The 13,011-nt window shown below is 52.9% G+C and overlaps 1 long non-coding RNA gene across 1 annotated transcript; it reads left to right on the top strand.

Moving 5' to 3' along the window:
• Positions 1 to 662: 662 nt before the first annotated feature.
• On the top strand, positions 663 to 4,059 carry LOC115287342. Its single transcript, XR_003906441.1, has 2 exons — positions 663 to 1,059; positions 3,893 to 4,059. It is a non-coding gene; the product is annotated as an uncharacterized LOC115287342 (long non-coding RNA).
• The last annotated feature ends 8,952 nt before the right edge of the window (positions 4,060 to 13,011 follow it).

Genomic DNA, 13,011 nt, shown 5'->3' on the forward strand with positions numbered 1-13,011 from the left:
GGGGGGGGGGGTCTGCGGCCCAGGGGTCCTGCCCCCGCCCACGTGTGAGCAGTCAATGGGTCCTTGGGGAAGGACCGGTGTGTGGGGCCGGGTGCACAGTCTAAAGGTCCTCAGGAAGGGCCGGGTGTCTGAGTGGGGGGTGGGGTTTCTGCTCATGGCCCCCTCCCAGCCACGAGGGTCCGAGGGAAAGGGCGGTGTGTGTGTTGGGTGGGGTCCTGCTCACGACCGCCGTCCAGATTTGCGCAGGTAAAGGGTCTTCAGGAAGAACAGGTGTCGCGTCGGGGGATCGGGGAGAGAGGGGACCTTGGCGCGTTCCCCCGCCCGCGCGTGCGCAGCCGGGCGTCTAGACGCGCAGGTAGTTGCTGGCGGAGCCTGTCGCCAGTAGGCGGCGCTGGCGCAGAGGCGGGCCGCAGCGAGAGCGGGGAGCCAATGGGCACCCGGCACCCGCAGGGCCGGCCAATCGCTGCCTGGAGATGGGCGGGCCGCCCTCGGGGCGGATACGGAGCTCATAATGAGCTTGCGGGCGCGGGGCTGCGGGAGGGGCTCCCGGATCCAGGGGTGGTCCCGGCACCTGCCGGGTGAGTGCGGCTCCGCGCCCGGGGGCTGGGGCGGGGAGCCTGGGGTTCCCAGGCGGAGGGGGGCGGGGTCCGAGTTCCGTGGCGAGCGCGGGCTGGAGGTGTGGCTGGGGTCCGTGGGGAAGAGAGACGATGGGGACCCAGGAGCAGAGGCGGCGTGCTCACTGAGGCCCGGGGTGGAGGCCGGGGTCCTTGAACGCCCACCGATCCGTGAACTCCGGGTGGCCCGCCCCCCTGAGGATTTGCGGCGCGGGACGTGTGGAGGTCCCGGAGGACCGCACGCAGCCCCCTGCTGGAGCGAGCTGCTGGTGTCCCCTGGCACACACAACCCAGGGAAAGGACCACAATCAACCTTCCCAACTGCAGAGGGGTGTCCCCTGCGCCCTTGGGCACCCACAGGGCCGGTGCTGGACCCTGAGCAGCACCCCTACCCCCGCCCCTAACTTCAGCCGGGTGCCGCCTGTCCCCAGGATAGACCATGCAGGTAAAGGACCTCGAACAGCCCCCACAAAATTAAGCAGGGTGCCCAGGGCCCCCCGGGGACAGTGGAAAGGGGCTGTCAGGATTGCGCGGGAGGGCCCTCCAGGTGGGGGCTTAGAGGCTGGAGTAAACCAGACCCCATTCAATTCTTGGGGCGAATGATGAAGTGTTTGTTTGGAACCACAATTTCTCTTTTCCTATAAAGAGGAAGTCATTGATCCGCTTTAGAATAAAGATAATTACTATTTACAAACATGCATGTTTCTCGTCCTCCCAATGCATCCCTGCTCCAGAAACTGAACTCTTTATCATGTGGATAATTCTGAGTTTCTGGGACTCTGGTTATTGTGTAGTAGGGAGTTCAGCTCTGTTTTCTGGTCTTGAAGCAGTGAGTGGCTTCCTGTGGGTGTCCGGGCGCTCCCTGGAGTGTGCTGCCCCCTGGGCATCGGAACCAGGCACTGCAGGGGTGCCCTGGGCTGGCTTCCCGCCAGGCGGTGGCTGAGCCAGGCTTCTGTGGGTGTGCCTGCGGGCGGGGCGCCTCCACACCTCCCTGGAGCAGGACCGCTTTCTGAGTGTTGTCCGCCAGGCCTGGAGGGCTGTGTCTGCAGGAGAATAGGGGTGCAGGGCCAGGAGGTGGTGTGAGAACGTGCGGCCTGGGTGCGGCCTGGGTCTCAGTCGGTTGAGCATCTGACTCTTGATTTTGGCTCAGATCAGGATCTCACGGATCCTGGGATGGAGCCCTGAGTTGGTTCTGCCCTGACAGCTCAGGGCCTGCTAGCGATTCTGTCTCTCTCCCTCTGCCCCTCCCAGTCTTGCGTGAGCACTCTCTTAAAAACAAACTAAAACAGGGGCGCCTGGGGGGCTCAGTCAGACAAGTGTCTGAATTCAGCTCAGGTCATGATTTCTTGATTCATGATTTTGAGCCCCGTGTCAAGCTCTGTGCTCAGAGTCTGGAGCCTGCTTTGGATTCTGTGTCTCCCTCTCTCTCTGCCTTTCTTCCATTCATGCTCTGTCTCTGTTTCTCACAAATAAACCTTACAAAATTTGTTTTAAAAAGTGTGAAATGCAGTTAAAGCAGTAGTTCCACAGGAAATTACACCTGTGCACGTGGCAGAGGCTAAAACACTGACAGGATCGCATCCTAAGTAGGTCTACGGTAAGAACTTGGAAATCTTAGAACCAATGGATAAATTACTAAAAAAAAATCTAACTTGCCAATACTGACTGAAGAAAATTTGCAAGTCCAAACGTCATTTGAAAAGTTGAGTAAGTAAAAGTTTCTCAGCAAGAAAATAAAGCTTGTGCCAATTTTGTGGACTGGTTCTACCAGAAATTCAAGGAAGAGAGAATTCAAGTTTTTAAAAAAAATTTTAATGTTTTATATGTTTTTGAGAGAGAGAGAGAGACAATGTAAGCAGGGGAGGGTCAGAGAGAGGGGGAGACACAGAATTCGAAGACAGGCTCCAGGCTCTGAACTAGCTGTCAGCACAGAGCCCGACGCGGGGCTCGAACCCACAAACGGTGAGATCATGACCTGAGTCGAAGCCGGACGCTTAACTGAGCCACCCAGGTGCCCTGAGAATTCGAGTTTTAAACTCTCCCAGAGAGTAGACAGAATCCACATATTTCATGTTTATCAAATTTAGACTTGATAAGAACAATATGAGAAAGGAAATTACAATCTCCTGAACTTAGATTTTTTAAAAGTCCTTAAAACAGGCAAATGAATCTAGCAATCCTTTAAAAGGACAGTATATCCAAGGAAGCCAGGATTGTTAAAATTTAGAAGATCTATTACTCTTTTTCAAGTTTGTTTATTTATTTTTGAGAGAGAGCACACAAGTAGGGGAGGGGCAGAGAGGGAGTGAGGGAGAGAATCCCAAGCAGGCTCCACACCACCAGCACAGAGCCCAACATGGGGCTTGAAATCAGGGATCATGAGATCATGACCTGAGCCAAAGTCGAGAGTCAGACACTTAACCGACTCAGCCACCCAGGCGCCCCGAAAATCTATCACTTTTGAATCCCCACTAGAAAAACCATATGCTCACTCGATAACTGCAGGAAAGACATCTCATAAAATCCAAATCCCACTAATAATAAGAATTCCCCAGAAGTTTCTGTTGGTGCATCTATTTACAAAGGAATTGGCATCACCTGGTGACCTTGAAGACGTGTGACCCCCTGGGACACAGTGTCCCGGTCCTGGATGCCCATTCTGGGAGGGAAGAGAGACTTGTGTGTGAAGTCAAGGAGACGTGACGGTTGGTGGGGGGGGGGGGGCCGTTGCGGACCCATGATCCTGCCCAGAACGCCCGTCAGGTGGAGGTCATCAAAGTTGTGTTCATAAGTTAATTTTTTCAAAGTAGTGAAACTGAGTGCACTGCATGTGGAATAAGAAGGGCTCAGAAAAATGTATGTTTGTGTGCAGTACCAGAGCGTGCCAATCTAAGCAGTACAGGGGGGCTGAGAGAGAGCCGAAAGGCAATAAACTAAAGATGAGGCGCCTGAGGGCTCAGTCGGTTGGGCGTGGGACTTTGGCTCAGGTCATGATCTCACAGCTCTGTGAGTTCCAGCCCGGTGTCGGGCTCTGTGCTGACAGCTTGGAGCCTGGAGCCTGTCTTCAGAGTCTGTGTCTCCCTCTCTCTCTCTGCCCCTCCCCCGCTCACACTGTGTCTCTCTCTCCCTCACCAATAAATAAATATTTAAAGATTTTTTTTAAAGGCAATAAACGAAAGCAAAGGAATTAGAAATACAAGATTAGGATATTCCAGTGCCCACTTGGGAGGGAAAACGGGTCACAAGTGGGGATACTGATATATTCTGTTTCTTAATAGAAATACACCTGTAGACGGGGTGGGGACTCAGACCTGGGGAGCGAAACATTGGATCCAGGCCTCCCACCAGCTGAAGCCGAGATGAAGACATGCCTCTTTGCAGCCAAATGCACATTTTCGTACCACAGGATGGTGCTTCTCAGGAATACGATTTACTTGGCCTCTTATCTCAATTAAGAACGTCTTTTCAGACATGTTTAGGAGATTTTAGAAAATTGTATGTTTTGGACTTACTTCATTGTTACCTTTCCTCATCTTCCCCAACACAGCGTCCTAAGTACTACTTGGGAGTGAAAGAGGAAAGGGATTAACACAATACCATGACCATACGCTGAGTCATAGCCTTTCTAGAAATGCCTCACTTGTGGGCTGGATCTAACTCTGCGGGCCCCACCCTCAGTGCCAGAAAGGGTGGGGCTGTGTCTCCAGAAGCTTCCCACTAGTCTGCTTGTTAAACAAGGCCGGCAGGAATAATCTGGGGAACAATTCGATGGAAACTGAAAAAAAAAAATCCAGAAGGGATCCGAGTTAACCGACAGGTTTGGCCTGGGGTGTGGTAGGGAGGGGGACGCCCTGGGAGCAGACACAGGCCGCCAGTCCCGCCCGAGGCGGAGGCGCCTGGACACGGCAGCCCACTCTGGACGGTTCCGTGAAGCTGGGTCCCACTGTGTTGCTGCAGGTGTGGGCTTGTGGGTCGAGGGCGCAGGACCCGCTGAGGCTCGCACACCGCACCTCGGCCACTGAGCTCTCTGCGCGAAGGAAAACCAAAGATAACTGTACGAGGGGCGCCTGGGGGCCCGGTCCGTTAAGCGCCCGACTCTTGATTTCCGCTCAGGTCATGATCTCACGGTTTGTGAGTTCGTGCCCCGAGTGGGGCTCTGTGCTGAGCGTGAGGGACCTGCTTGGGATTCTCTCTCTGCCTCTCTCTCTCTCTCGAAAGAAACATTTAAAAACATATTTTAGATTGTCGTGGGGGGGGTACTTGCAAGGAAGAGCACTGGGTGTTATATGAAAACCAACTTGGCAATAAACTTTTTAAAAAAAACTATATAGTTAGAGATTTTCTTTAGTAAAAAATATATTATTTCTGTTGTGAAAATAACACGTATTAATTTTTATAGAACTATTATTTGGATGTGAATAAATGGACTCATTGAAAAGTTTAAAAATATACATATATTTTTAAAAATGATAGAAAATGATAGGACTGACTGTGAAATTATTTAAAATTTACATTAAATGTTGATGCCCCAAAAGATGTAGGTTTAACTAGAGAGGAACAAAGGATAAGCTTTGAGATCTGAAAGCAGGAAAGAAAGACAATTTAAAATGCAGTGTGGGGGGGAGGGGGGAAGACAGGCGGTGGTGATGGAGGAGGGCACTTGAGGGGAAGAGCACTGGGTGTTGTATGGAAAACAATTTGACAATAAAATATTATGGAAAAAATAAATAAATAAAACGTTAAAAAATAAAAAAAAATGCAGTGTGTTTTTTTATGTAAAACTCTCTTCCCGTTGTACCTCTTTACCTTGTCATCCACCCAACCTAAAAATGAACTGTCTTGTACAATTTACATGCCATAAAATTAACGTACCCATTTGTATATAACAGCCAGATGAGTTTAGAAAAGCATACGCATGTATGCGCCCCAACCAGGACAGACAACACCCCCTTCGCCCCAGATTTCCGCGTGTCTCCCAGGATCACTGACTCCCAGCTGCCCTGGGCTGCCGCCCTCTGCCATTTTCCTTGTTCAGGGCCTCGTGTCCCAGGGGAGGCACATTCCCCTGTGTCTGGCCTCTTTCGTTTGGCACAATGCGTGGAGACTTATCAATATTCTTTTTTATTACCGAGTCGCATCCCACTATATGAATATAACCACATTTGTTTACCTGCTGGCCTGTGGATGAGGCTTCCAACATGATTTCTCTACAAGACCTTTGTGGACACGCATTTCTATTTAGCTGGAGCAGACGCTAGGACTGTAAGTCTGGGTGGGGCGGTACGTCTAAGGGAGACCGCAGACAGTGTCCCCGCAGGGGACGTGCTGTCTGGGGCTCCCGCAGTCTCCGTGTGAGGAGCCTGCCTTCTCCACGGACTTGTCGGCACCTGGTGTTGGAGACCTCACCGCATTCTCAATCTGGAGGGTAAACACCTCGTTTTTATTATTATTTTTAAAGATTTCTGTAAGTAATCTCTGCACCCAGTGTTGGGCTTGAACCCACGACTCGAGTTGTATGCTCGATGGACTGAGCCGGCCGGGTGCCCCCACCTCGTTTTAAGTTGGACTAGGGCGGGAGGGTCACAAGTCGGTGAAGAGAGGCGCACAGGAAATCAGGGGGTCCTCCCATCATTGGGGAGATGCCTCTTCAGCTACAGGGGTCCCTCTGGGGGGAGAGGAGGCCGTCGGGGAAGGCGGTGGGTTGGGGTCCTCTGCCCCGCAGGCCGGAGGGCTGCCCCGGAAGCCGGTGGGAAGAGGGCCAAGCAGCCTGTGCGGGCAGCTCAAATCAACTTCCTTTGGGACGGTTTGATCAAGTCTCATCAACCACCGGCCCTTCTGCTCTGTCATGACCCGAATCCTGGAAATCTGAGAGAAATACCTCTTTTACGGAATAATCGCAACACTTGAACTGCGGTGTGATATGCTCCCCCAGCAGGTTTCCTCGGCCTGCAGCCTGCAGATGAAATCCCTCGAGCCTCAGTCAGTCCCGGAACCCCGCCCCGCGTTTCTCCAGGGCAGAGCCCCCCGCTGGAATCTGCTAGAAGCGGGGGCCACGCGGGTGTCGGCGGCTGGCCGGGGCGCACACTCAGGAGGGAACGCGCTCCTGCAGGGGCCGGTGCTCTTGGGGGCTCCGCACGCGGCCGGAGGGGGGGCAGCTGGGGGAGGGCAGGTCTGGGGAAGCCTGTCGCAGGAGGGCGCGTGGCCAAGGCCGCGGAGGACAGGCCGTGAGCACTGCCCGCTTGGCCCCGCGGGGTCCCCGGGAGATGCTTTGCGCTCAGCAGCCTCCTGGCCCTGGATTCTCAGCGCCCGCGGCGGCCGCCACGGCCATGCCCCAGCTCACGGTGGACCACACGCTCCCTGTGCCTCCCCGCAAGGTCCTCGGACACAGGGGGGCCGGGCGTGACCACGGCATCGGTAGAGTGCGCGCGGCTGGGGCAGGATGCCCTCCTTCTCACTAACGGACAGCCTCAGGCCGAGGGGCGCTCTGGGGCGCAGGCCTGGTCCCCGGTGCACGGCTTGCTAGCCATGGATGACGCCTATGCCGGTCAGCACCCAGAACTGCAGCTTGCCGTGGGCAGAGCCAGGGCTCTGTAACAGAAAAGAACCTTCTAGATCACCCACAGGAGTCTTCTTCTTTCCCTTCTTAAGCATTCCTGCCCAGCTCCAGGCTCTCCAGCTTGGAACTGTTCTGCCAGAGGCTGGGTCTGGAGGAGGGGAGGGGCGGGGGGAGAGCGTGGGGGAGGGAAAGAGGTTGTGTGGTCCATGCCCACCACGTGAGGAGGGGTGCAGCCCTGCGGATGGCCCTCAGGACTCCTAGTCAGCCCGGAAGGAGGCCGGAGCCACCTGGCGCGTTTCGATGGGCCCGTGCCCTCCGCCCCGCCCCTCCCCTGGTGCTGCAGGTGTCTGGACCTGGGGCCGTCCGCTGCCCCATAACCCTCCCCGCCTCTCCTTCCACTGGACAGGGAGCAAAGCAAGAAAACAGCTTAGTCGTTGTTGCAAATTCTCTGGAAACAAAACCCTCCCTGTTCGCTGCCTGGAACAATGCTTCCTTCTCCGCACCAGATTCTAGTGATGCATCTGAAACAGAGGGGCAGTGTTACCCCCCAGCTTCGCCAGGCCCCTCTGCCCTGCGCTGCGCTCCTTGTCCGTTTTCTTCTCCTCCCCTCCCCCCACAGGTCATTCATTTGGCGTGCCATCCATCCCCCGGGGGGCGCTGGGGGGGCGGGGCGGGGCAGGAGGTACCCGTGTGTCAGTGAGCACTGAGAGGGGCATGTGGAGAGAAGCCGCCTCCTACCTACGCCGTCCGGTCCACGTGACCATCTCCCTTTTCCTGCTCTGCTGACGGTCGTCTTCCACTGGCCAGCATGCATGCTCAGCTCCGCAGACGGGATGCGGGCGCGTTAACGCATCTACAGACATGCCCTATCGGTCATCTGTGCACGGAAGGACAGACGGATTCGAGGCAAAAGAATTTGTTCTAGGTCTTCCGCGGCTAGGAGGGCAGACCTGTCCGTGGGAAACACAGGTGCTGGGAATTTCCCCCAGGGCCTCGCTGAGGACCAGACCAGCTGACTTGCTGCCTGTCCATTGGCCCGTCTTGTATCTGATACTATCTCCTCATGTTTTCTCCAGTTAAAGTTTGCAGTTTGCAACCGTTCATGGGCCGTGGACATGCAATGCCAGTTTGAAAGGCTGGTAAACTCCAAATGCCCTTGAGACAGCTTCCTGGAGCCAAAGCAGCAGAAAGTTCCCCAAGACCGACTCAAGGAGAAAACACCCGCTAGAAAGAACCTTGGGGCTTGGCCGGCAATGTCCTGCTGTCTATGTGGGGCACTCAGCAGGTGGAGCCAGGGATGCCTGACACCCGGATTCCGAGCCATCACGCTGTAGTCTTGAAGCAGGTGTGTTCACCCCACCAACCACCAGGGTTCCACTGGGCCGCCATGCGAGTGGGAGACCATTTATAACTGTCCGACCCAAAAACCAGTTCTGTCCAACACCTCCTGTGAGTACAGCCACGGAGGTCAAGAGAGGGTGCACCAGTTGGGTGTGAGACCAAGGGCGGCTCCCTAGTGGTTACAGGCCAGGCTGCTCCAGGCTCTCGCTGAGGGATAACGGACGTACGATGAACTGCGTGTCATCAAAGTTACAACTTAGTGAGTTTGGACGTCTGTGCCCACTTGTGAAACCATCACCACAATCAGGAAAGTGAGCACGGCCACCCTCCCCCACTAGCCGGTCAGAAGCCAGTCCCCACCGGTTCTGGAAAAAGGTGTGTGTTAACCTAGTTGCTTGTTTTTTGTTTTATTTCAGAACTTTCTAAAGACACAGTGAGGAGTTGATAGGAAAGGAGCTGTGCCTGGTTCCCACGTGGTCCACGTCTCTGACTCTGTCTTCAGGGATCTGGATGTGCCTCGGCAGGAGGGCCGCCCCAAGTCCCCCTACAGCCCCATATCGGCCCGGAGCATCCCCCAGAGGCCCATGTGGGCCCGATGGTCCCCCAGGAGGTCCTGCGCACCCACCTCGTTCCAGGCATAGCTAGCAAGGATCAGAGTGCATGTGGGGGGTTGGGCTCAAACACAGTGGGGAGCAGTGTCCTGGGACAGCTTGGAGGGGGCAGGCCGGCATGGGAGGAGGGATCTGGAGGGGATGGAATGAGCTGGGGCCGTGGACAGAACGTGGGACAGAGGGCCCCGGTGCCCCATTGCCTGCTCATGGAACAGTGTCTGTCTGGCCCTGTATTTGGTGTCAGGAGCCCAGATGAAGCTGCCCCCAGGGGAAGAGGCAGACACACAGGAGCACTGGTGGCCCAAGCCTTCGGCTAGCTGAGCACAGCTGGGGCACGGGGGCGCGGGGCGCCCCTAAGCCAGCATCATGTCCTCCGTGTACGCTCCATCTCAGAGCCTGGCATCGCCCCAGCGAGCCCCCAGGCGTCACCGGGCTCCTTGCTGGGTGGCACCGCCTCTGACCCCCCCTTGTTGACTACTCTGCCATCACGCCACGTTGACCATCCCCTGACCACTGACATAGCCATTAGCAAACTCTGGAACTCCTAGCTCTGGGCACAGTGTGGGCAGGTCTGTGCCCACACCCACATTTAATCTTCACCCCCAAGGGCCTCCCACGCTGAGGACCGAGAACAAGCCTGTGTACGTGGGAACTCTGGGGCTTAGTGAAGTGTCAGAACAAGGCCAAGGCCACCCGGCCGGGAGAGAGCAGAGACCTGATCCGGGCAGTCTGCTTCCCAAGCCTGCTCTGCCTCCCACCCAGAACGGTGGCTGCAGCCCTGAGTTGAGATCACAGGCCCAGGAACCAGTGCTGTCTCTCTTTAGGTCTCTAGGCAGGGGCAGGGACAGGTGCTAGGACACGGAGACTGAGCTTGGTTGCAGACACATGGGGGGGGGGTCGGGATGGCCGAGAGTCAGCAACCCCGGGGGCAGGCTAGGAGGCAGCCGAGGGGGCACCGGGCCTGGGGACAGCCTGGGACTCCGCATATGTGTCTCCTGTCGAATGTGTCCCTGGAAAAGCTGGTGGACACGATCGTGCACCCTGCTCAGCGCCCTCACCGACCCTTGCTGTGGTCAGGTGATTTTCACTGTCCTTGTACGGGTGCGATGGGATCTCATTGCAGTTTTAATTTGGATTTTCCTGAAAATGATCCCATTGAGCACCCGTCCCTGTTCTTCCTGGCCTTCAGTAAATCTCCTGTGAAAGATTCATGTTGAACACATTGTCTTTTTATTGCTGATATGTAGGAATTCTGTACTGACAAGGCTTTGCCAGTATGTGTGTTGCAGATCTTTACTTCCCAGGCTGGGGCTTGCCTTTCCATTTTCTTTCTCATTAAAACTTTTCTTAATATTTATTTATTTATTTAATTTATTTATTTATTGAGAGACAGAGACAGAACTCAAGCAGGGGAGGAGCAAAAAGAGAGGAAGACAGAATCTGAAACAGGCTCCAGACTCTGAGTTGTCAGCGCTGAGCCCAACATGGTGCTCGAACTCATGGACCATGAGATCATGACCTGAGCCGAAGTTGGATGCCCAACTGACTGAGCCACCCAGGCGCCCCATTGCCTTTCCATCTTCTTAATGCACATGAGATAAATGTCACATGTTTATGAAGTCCCACTGAATCCTTGTAAATGGTAAGTTCTTTTTGTGTCCTAGCCCAAGAGGGATATTTTCTACATTTCCCCCAGAAACTTTACAGTTTAAGGCTGTGATCCATCTCAAATTTCTGCATTCGACTCTTAATTCTGATAGTTTATTTGCACATTATTTTGGATTTTCTATGGTCACAATCATATTGTCTGTCAATGATCAAGTTTTTCCCCTCAATCTTCATACTTTCATTCTTCTTACCTTAGAGCCCTGGGTAGATTCTCCAAGACAATGTTGAATAGAATAGAATGTTTAAAGATTTTAATACACCTTTCTTAATACCTGATAGAAAAAGTAGACCAAAATTGGTAACAAATATGACCTGACACATAGAACATTACATAATACACATGGAAGACATTCTTTTCAAGTGCTAAGGGAGCATTTGCCAAAATAGACAATATGCTGGGCCAGGAAGCCAATCTACAGGCTTTAAAACACAAATTATGTAGATCATACGCTTAGACCACAGGGAGTTAAGCCCTAGTCATAATGAAAAGAAACCCAAAAGTCTCTCAATGTTTAAAAAGTAAACCTACGTTTTCTAAATATACTAAGGGTCAAAGAAGGAATCTCAGTGGAAATTCCCAACCTTTCCTATATCCGGGCTCCTAGAAAATGGCAATACATCTGTGAGGACCCCTAGAAGAAGCTAGAAGGATTGGAGCCTTACATCAGAGTTCTGCCTACCCCAGCCTCACCCAGTCCCACCCCCACCAGGCCGCATTGCCCTGTGGTCCCAACCACATGCCCTTTCTGGTGGCCCTGAGCCAAGGTGTCAACATCGCCATATGGAAATGAGGAACTCCAACCTGTACTACTAGTCGTGACAGGACTACTGTATTGTCCTCATAGGTCCCCAAAGACAGTCTCTGAGTGAAATATGACACAATAGCAGCGTTGTGATTGTCTTTAAGTTTTTGAAAATAAGTTTGTAAGCCATCTTTTAGAAATGTTGATTCAATATGTTTTCCTTCTTCTGGGGGAAAAATACACCTGCTCTTGCCAGGCATCACACTGCCTTTTCATAGAGGTCTCCTTTTTAAATGTTTATTTACTTATTTCGAGAAGGAAAGAGCATGGGAGGGGCAGAGGGGGAGAGAGAGGGGGGGGAGGGAGAGGGAGAATCCCAAGCAGGCTTGATACTCAGCACAGAGCCCAGTTTGGGGCTTGATCCCACGACCATGAGATCATGGCCTGAGATGAAATCAGGAGTCAGACACTTAACCAACTGAGACACCCTGGTGCCCCAAGGTCTCCCTTTGAAGCTTCTGAGCTGTGGTGTAGATATTGTTAGTCACATTTTTATGTGGTTAGAGGCTGTATAAATCACAGGATTTTGTCAGTGTCAGGAACTAAAGTAGCATCCCCCAGATGGACTCCAAATCCTTCGTTTATTCTATACGTGCTACGATTTCCCTCTTATTGCTGGACTTCTTGATCCGGAAACGTAACAAGTATCGGGACTTTTGGGTTGTGTGGTGCACTAGAAGTAATTCAGCTCGTCTGTTCACCACGACCAATAAGGTAATAGTCTGGGTAGAAGAACCCTGGGGATAGACACGTTATAGTATATTTCTGATATTTACATCTCTGACAGGAAATATGTTTTTTCATTGATTCAGGCTCCAGTATCTTCAGAGTGTGCAGGAGACAGGTTTGAGATAGTATTTAAGATACCTCAGCCAGTTCTACAAAATGAGCAAATGCTAGTAATAAGTATTGCTAGGGGCGCCTGGGTAGCTCAGTCAGTGAAGCCTCCGACTTCAGGTCATGATCTCATGATTCGTGATTTTGAGTCCCATCAGGCTCTGTGCTAATCAGACTGGAGCCTGCTTCAGATTCTGTGTCTCACTCTCTTTTTACCCCTCCCCCGCTCACATGCCCACTCTCTCTCTTGCTCTCTTAAAAATAAACAAACATTAAAAAAATATTGCTAAAATATTGCCTGACCTACTATTATTTACTTCCCAACCATCACAGTCTCTGTGTGTTATGACCATGATTTACATTAATTGAAATTTGTAGGGAAAGAGCCTCCAAGCTTTAGGGGCACTTAATGTTTCAATTAATTACGGCAATTAGCTACGTTGTTTTATTCTATAAGCCAAGTGAACGGGGCCAGAGATCTCTAAGATGTCTGGCAGTTCTAAACCTCCGGCCTTATATTCCTTCTCAGATTCAGAGATTTGGGAGGAAAGGGGAGGAGCCGGCGTCTGCCAACACCTGTG

This window comes from Suricata suricatta, chromosome 1, assembly GCF_006229205.1.
Source record: "Suricata suricatta isolate VVHF042 chromosome 1, meerkat_22Aug2017_6uvM2_HiC, whole genome shotgun sequence".
In the NCBI taxonomy this organism is placed as follows: domain Eukaryota; kingdom Metazoa; phylum Chordata; class Mammalia; order Carnivora; family Herpestidae; genus Suricata; species Suricata suricatta.